Raw genomic sequence first — 8,273 nt, 5'->3', positions numbered from 1 at the left:
CACCCCATGCCACCCCTCACCTATGGGCTGCTTAAGTGCTTGCAGACCTTCACTGATGAGCCTGCCTGCTTTCTTGAACTCTGACTCCAAAGGCATGACTTTCTTTCATTTATCCTTCTCCTTCCTCATGGCAGCTGCTGAGATTCATGACTTGCTAACATTGTTGGGTTTTCTCTTAAATAATAATACAATGGTCCTTGAGATTCCTTCTTGAGTCAGATTTTACACTATTTTATCAACAAGACTAAGAACTTGTAAAAGGGGAGCTCAGATCCCTGGGCAACACTGAATTTCTGGAGACACAGATCCATTCTGCTGTCAAACTTTTTTCCCTCAAGCAATTCCTAGGACTTTGGTGTAACAGCAGAGAGGTGGATCCAGAGTCAGAAAAACAAGAGGACTGGAGAAAGCAGATAAAAACACTAGGCAATGGAACTGGAGAGATGGCTCAGTGGTTAAGAGCACTGGCTGCTCTTGCAGAGGACTTGGATTCAATTCTAAGCACCCACTGGCAGCTAACAACTGTCCGTAACTCCAGTTCCAGGGGATCTGACGCCCTCTTCTGACCTTCATGGGCACTGCACTACACAGGAGCACTTACATACATACAGGCAACACAAGCATACACATAAAATAAAATAAATAAATAAAATATTTTAAAAATAAATAAAATATTAAAAAAACACTAGGCAACAAGATCCAGAATGAGTAGAAGAAAGCAGATGTTAGAAAATTCATGAAGTTAAAAAATGTGGAGGTCTCAGAGAGTTAAAGAATAGGTATACCAAGAATTAAAAAAAAAAAAGCAAGAATACCAATTGTGAAATAAAATATTGAAGCTTACGATTTCAGAGATTTGAAGGTTCAACTTATAAGGCTATGGATGTAACTCCGTGATAGAGCACTTGTCTAGCATGCAAAAGGTCAAAGTTTTGGTTCCCAGCAACGCAAAAACAAAAGACCCCAAATTTAACATATCAGCATGTGGGCCTGAAAATAGGTAGCCAATCATGAATACAGGATATCTTAAATAACCTGTAACAAGGACAACATGGCCTCTCAGGAAAATGAACAGATGGAAAACACTCTATCTACAAAGTGTCTAGGCCAAAGTAAGAGCTCAAAAAGTGTTTTCAGAATGAATGGCAAATAAAAGGCTGAACTACAGGAGTCTAGTGACATTCCAAGAGGGTTGCATATCACATTCATTTGTGAGCCCTACAAAACATGAATTTTATGAGCCAGGTATGGCGGCTTCCCCTATAAATCACAGAACTCAAGAAGTAGAGGCAGGAGAATCAGGAGTTCATGGCCAACCTCAGAAACATAATGAATTTGAGGCCAGCCTGTGGTATATGGGATCCTACCTCAAAAAAAATGAATTTCAGGACACCCTCAGTGCAAAGGATAGCCCTGTTTCCTCGGAACCTCCACCTACTCCAACCCCTACCACTCACAGTGAAGTTTGGGCTGAAATCACCTGCTCCTGCTGTGTCCTATGATGAGCATCAGAGAATGAATCGAAATTAAAAAAGCACATTAATGAGTCAAATGGAAATTTTTCCTTTATTTTTTTTCTTTTGTGAGATAGTCTCCCTAGTACCTCCAGCCAGACTCACAGAGATCCACCTGTCTCTGCCTCCCAAGTGCTGGAATTAAAGGTATGCACCACCAAAAAAAATGTTTAAAAATAGTTAAAAGTATATAGTATGGAGAGAAAACAGTTTCATTACTACTTTTAAAGTCAGAAAATCACAGAAACAACTGAGTCCTGCTTGATATTTATACTGGTGCCTAGTAATGGTCCAGACACCCGCATTCTCAAAGTTTAAAGAAGGAGCATATGTTCACTGGGCATGGTGGTTTATGCCCACAGTCCCATCCCTTGGGAAGTAAAGGTAAGAGGATTGTGAGTTTGAGGCCAGCCCAGTGTATATATTACTTCCAGTCCCCTGGTCCAGGCTACAAAGCAAAATTCTATCTCAAAAACAGAGAGTGACAGAACGCTTTGTTGAGCCAGACATACACATCTATAACCTTAGCACAGAACCCAAGAGGAAGAGATAAGAGGAATGCAAGTTCAAGCCCAACCTTGGCTGTTCTAGGAATAGACTCTGTCTCAAAGTGGGGCAGGAGGCAGCATCTGTTAACTTTATTATACAACAAATTGCTGGGCCCTAAAATGTCCTAAATTTCTGATTTACTAAGTTTGAAATGAGGGAGTAGAATAGGGCACAGAGTAGGGTCTGGAAGGCTTTGCACAAAGATAAGAAAATGTGCAAATCAAAGAAACCATTCAACAAAAATATAACCTGGAAATCCCCAGATGAGGCCAACTAAATCAAGCCACTGGAACAAGCAGTATCTCAAGTGTCTGAAGGTGACCTCTGGCTCATTATAATATTAAAATGCACAGCTCTATTTGGAGATTTAAGATGGTAATAAGACATGCACTATATTAAGTTGCATGTAGAACTATATGAACACATAGAATAATGCACAAGTAAACTCACACTATGTAAATGACACCAAAAAGCATGTATTATGTGACTTAAAATCCCTGATCTTTTTAAAAAAGAATTTATTTTTATTTTATGTGTATGAGTATTTTGTCTGCATGTATGTAAGTGCACCATGTGCATGCAATGCCTGCAGAAGCCACAAGGTGTCACATCCCCTGGAACTGGAGTCACCAACAGTTGTTAGCTACCATTTTGGTGCTGGGAATGGAAGCCGGTCCTCTGAAAGAACAGCAAATGTTCTTAACCACTGAGTCATCTCTCCAGCACCCAATGCCCCAATTTCTTACTGCTACCATTTGAGATACTCAACTTTTCTTTGCTCTGACCCACTTACTCTCTAAAAGTGTACTATCATTTAATAAAATGTCTCTACGTCTCCTGCAACAGTGTGTCTTGATTCAGTATTCTTAAGGGACACAAGAACCTGTAATCTCTATGAAGGTGTCCACTGAACCCTGATGTCCACTGACATCAGTGGCACAGCCTGAACACATGCATTTAAACAAAGTCAAAAGAGATTGGTGATGCTAGTTTAGAGACCCCAGGTTGATCTAGACTCAAAGTATGAGACCTTGTCCTCAAAGAAGTTTTAAGTTAGCCACAGAAAAAAATAATAATATTGTGGAGACTGAACCTGAGGCTACAGTAGAAAGATTGTAAATTTGACCCCATCTCAAGAAGCAAAAAAGGGAAGATGATCTTGTGTTAACTGGAACCCTTTTATTTGTTCCTCTTCCAATGTGACCATGATGAATAAATCTCCTCCTCTCTATACTTTTAACCATTTTAGTGCCTTTAATCTTTCATGTTGAGAGAGATGACTTTGCTTTCAGCTGTTGAGTTTTCTGGATCCTAGGCTTTTGCTGTAAAACTGCTAGTAATAACTTTGCCCAACCAATCCAGGTGAAAAGACAATTGTATTGTAGCAGCCACTCACAGCAAGTCTAATCCAATGTCAAGAAAAGATTTAACGGTCCCATGCAGCTACTGAATCATTTTTATTTTACCCACTTTTTCTTATCTTTCTACTTTGTGCTTTCTACCACTGTTTGGCCCTTGCTTTTCAAAAGCTATAGAAGTTATGGTTAGTAGTCCCAGCCTTGAAATTTGTGACTTAAAAAAATACCATTTTAGCCCTGAAGAGGAAGATGGTAGAGTATGACATCAAGCACTCCCTTACATCATCACAAATCTGAACAAAATCTTTATCTATGTTAAGGACTATGGAGTGAAGTTTTGTGTCCCCAGATGTCCCTCAGTGTGAGTTCATCCACTGGAACTTGCTCAACCTATCTAGCACGAAATCTGAGGGAAGGCTATTGGGGATGAAGATGAGGGAGGAAGTCTATGATTAAGATATACTGTATGAAAGGCACAATAATTCAATACAATATATATATTTTAAAAAGCCTTATCCATTACTTCAAAAAGAAATGAAAAGTATAGAAAGTCTAAAGAAGACTGAAGTAGAAATACAGAACTATGGATCATTACATTTATAAAGGAAATAACAGACTGTAACCTAGAGCACTGAAGCAAACGTTACAGAAGGAGAGAACCCCATGTGCCAGTGATGAGAACTGGAACTAGAAATTGACTAGGCAGTTTAGGGTATAAAATTAACCAGTTTCTTTCATGTGTAAAAGCCAGTAATGTCCTTCAGCCTCTTGGTAGCCTTGTCCTCTCTAGAGGCCAGAGATATCAGAAGTATTTGGAGGCTCTAATTTATGATCTCCTTCTTAAATTGTAGTGGGCAGAACTGTAATGCAATGACAGCATTCAAATCAGCCTTTTATTTCTGATCCTGCCTGCAACATACCAAGAAGAGTTATCTCTAAAGCCCGAGCCACAGGTAACAGTCCCTTCCCAGTATATAGAGACAATACAGCGCCATTTCAGACCCACTCAGCATTGGTGGACATCAAGGTTCAAGGCCTTCCAGCCTACATGACGGGGACACACACAGGGATCTCCAACTTACATGTCATAAAAGAAGCAGGGGACCATACGTTGGAATTCCAAGGAGGAAGAATATTTACAGGTCTAATCTAAAAGCAGGGTTTATATACCTGTTTCTCAAGCAAACAAGATGGCCACTTTCCTAGGTATACTAGGATTGGTTTTCTGACGGCAGCAGGGTCTGATAAGCAGGGATTGTTTTCTCTAGCTAGCAGCTCTGAGGTTTTTCTCAATTATTTTCAGGGTTTTTTTATTCCTTAATAATTTCAGTTTTCCTCTTCAAAATGGCTTTTGGGTTAATTCTTCAAATGGGGGATTGTTAGTGTAGCAATAAAGGACCATCATTAAGAGAAAACTCCTACTGATCAAGAGAATAGAATTTCTGGCCTGGGTGAAGACCTAACATTCCAGCTGGGCTGGATCAATCACCTGCCGAGGAAGGTAGGTTCACCTTAAACCATGCTAAAAAGATAGACTGAATTAATTATCACTTTAATGAGATACTGTACTTTTCCTCTCAGCATCGCCCCCCGCGCAGTGTCTTACAGAGCACAGACATGCTACTAAAGCCTAAGTTTTCATATTCTTCCCGCTCTCTTCTAAGCACGCTTTTCCTAATACATTGGGTTTCCTTCTTTCTCTGGAGCTCCACTCCCTTCCATGTGGCTGCCTGCTACCATGTGGCTGACCTCTATGCCAGTTAGCAGCGTGGCTTTTTTTCCTTCTCTCCCCATCTGGGTCACTGCTAAGACATACAGTTTGCCTGCCCTGGGTTGTTTTTCTTTTAAAGTCTAATAAATTGTCCTCAAACTTCTGTTTGCATCTATTCTTAAATTCTTCTATTAAGGAGACTTAGAAAGCCCAGTTGGAGCTGTGAGTTTCCCAGTATCATATGGCAACCACAAAGGGACCCACATAAATTCTGGTAGCACTAGGTCTGTAAACCAAAGCGAAAAGGCTCCAGAAGCAAAGACAGCAAAAACAAAATTGTGGATGAGAGATCCAGAAGGTGAATGAAGCAGACAGTGGGAAACCACCCAGTGTGCTAGCCTGTGCCACCACCTCTTACACTGAGAATGTGAGAGAAATCAGTCATACTGCAATCAAGCAGCTCTTTTAGGAGAATAGAAATCTCTGTACAATCATCTCTCCAAACAAACTCCAAAGCCCGCTTTCTCCACTCAGAGCACAAGAGGACATTTGGAGAACCACAGAACCCATAAACATGTCCAAAAACCTGGCCAGGAGTGAAAGTCTGAAGAAAATAACTATGAACTAAACTTCCCAGAACAATCCTGCAGCTTGACTGAACTTCCTACAAGGTACTTCCGTTAAGAGTGGCAAAAAGTCCCATAAGATTAACTTCTCAAAAAATAAGAATTCCTGGCCTGATTTAAACCTTAACTTTCCAGTTTTTCCAGGTCTATCACCTGGTCATAACACCACCCTAGGAAGGCGGTTCACCTTAAAGAGATGGGTGAGATACCTAGAGCTTCAATGAGATGGTGAACTTTTCTTTTTTCAATAAGAATTCAGAAAAGTGGAATCTTTCTCCTTTTCTTCTTTATATAGCTTTTCTAACCATGCTTTCCCTAATGCGTTGGCTTGTGCCAACATCTTGTATGCCTTTACTTTTTCTCTAAAGCTTCCTTCTCCCCACAATGTGGCTGCCAGTCTGACCTCCATGCAGGCTCTAAATCTGCATTGCTTCATGGGTTTTTTTCCTTCTACCCTACATTCTTCTTCTCAAGGCAGCTGCTGAGATTCACAGCTTGCCTGCCCTGAGGATTCTTTTTTTTTTAATTCTAATTAAAAGTGGGCTGGAGAGATGGCTCAGCAGTTAAGAGCACTGACTGCTCTTGCAGAGGACCTGAGTTCGATTCCCAGCACCCACATGGCAGCTAAGAACCATTCGTAACTCCAGTTCCAGGGGATCTGATGCATTCTTTTGACCTCCTCGGGCATTGCACAACATGGGTGCACTTACACACTTGGAGGCAATACACTCATACACATAAAATAAAAATATATAAAATAGTTTTAAAAATTGTTCTAAAGCTTCCATTTGAGTTCATTCTTAAATTCTTTTATGAATAAGACTAAGGACCCTCAAGGGAACTCTGATTCGCACCTATATCAGCAGAGGCTGGAGAGATGACTCTGTGGTTCAGTGCATGAACTCTCTTTCAGGGGACCAGAATTCTCTTTTCCCAGCACCCACATGAGGTGGCTTACAACTGCCATGTAACTCAAGTTCCAGAGCCTCAGAGGCCATCCATGAGCAACCCCACATATGTGTGCATAATATCACAGACACAAATCCACAGAATTAAAAAAATTTTTAGATCTTAAAAAATAGCTTTGTGTTTTGAAAAAGAAAGAAAAGTGCTGGAGACATCGCTCAGCAGTTAAAAGCACTGGCTGCTCTCATAGAGAAACTGAGTTTGGTTCCCAGCACCTACATGGCAGCTTACAACCATCCATAACTCCTGTTCCAGGGGATCAGATGCACTCTTCTGACGTCCTTGAGCATTGCATGACACGGGTGCACTTGCACACATGCAGGCAATAGACTCATGCACATAAAAAAATAAAAAAATAAAAAAATATTTTTAAAAAGAAGGATGTTTCAAACTTGTCCTCATTATAACTGAAATACTGAGCTCAAACATAGACACACACCCACATAATTAAAAATAAAAAATACATCTTAAAAAAATACGTTCCGAACTCTCCTGGCCTCCTCTCCTGCCCTCAGGCCTCTCTTGGGGTAAGTCTATCACGCAGCCCTCCGTGCCTTGACTCCCCCAGCCGTGTTCACCCTTCCATCTCCCCTGCTGTTCTCTACTCCTAGTTTGGGCCCTGTGCCATTCCTAGTCTTGGGGCCCCAGACACCTGGGGAGCCAGTGCTGATTCCTGATCCTTTTCACCTGGACCGGCTTGGTGCCTTCCTTGGGCCCCAGGAGCACTGCTTCTGGACCTGGCCCTGCCCTCACCTCTCTCTGCTTCCCTGGACCTGCACCACTGGCTAACTCTCCTGGCCTGCTCTCCTATCCTCAGGCCTCTTGGGGTGGGGTCTATCTCGGAGCCCTCCACGCCTTGACTCTCCCGGCCTCATTCACCCTTCCATCTCCCCCGCTGTTCTCTACTCCAAGTTTGGGCCCTGCACCATTCCTAGTCTTGGATCCCCAGACATCTGGGGAACCAATACTGCTTCCTGTTCTTTTTCACGCAGACCAACTTAGTGCCTTCCTTGGGCCCCAGGAGCACTGCTTCTGGATCTGGCCCCACCCACACCTCTCTCTGCTTCCCTGGACCTGCACCACATGCTAACTCTCCTAGCCTGCTCTCCTACCCTCAGGCCTCTCTTAGGGTAAGTATATGGAGGAGCCCTCCGCGCCTTGACTCCCCTGGCCTCATTCACCCTTCCATCTCCCCTGCTGTTCTCTACTCCTAGTTTGGGACCTGCGCCATTCCTAGTCTTGGGTCCCCAGACGCCTGGGGAGCCAATACTGCTTTCTGATCTTTTTCACCCAGACCAACTTAGTGCCTTCCTTGGACCCCAGGAGCACTGCTACTGGATCTGGCCCCGCCATCACCTCCCTCTACTTCCCTGGTCCTGCAACACCTGCCAGCCTCTTTCTGGGGCTGCCAGCCTCTTTCTGGGGCTCCGAGGCTTACCTTGCCACTCCCTGATCCTGTGCATCCAGTACAACCCAGCTACTCAATCCACTCCCTGGGAAATCTTGGGGCTTATTCCCACCCCATCAGCCTTTGCATCCCTGCGTGGCA

Source organism: Nannospalax galili, unplaced genomic scaffold, assembly GCF_000622305.1.
Source record: "Nannospalax galili isolate Female #2095 unplaced genomic scaffold, S.galili_v1.0 scaffold198, whole genome shotgun sequence".
NCBI lineage: Eukaryota > Metazoa > Chordata > Mammalia > Rodentia > Spalacidae > Nannospalax > Nannospalax galili.
This window is presented reverse-complemented; position numbering follows the sequence as displayed.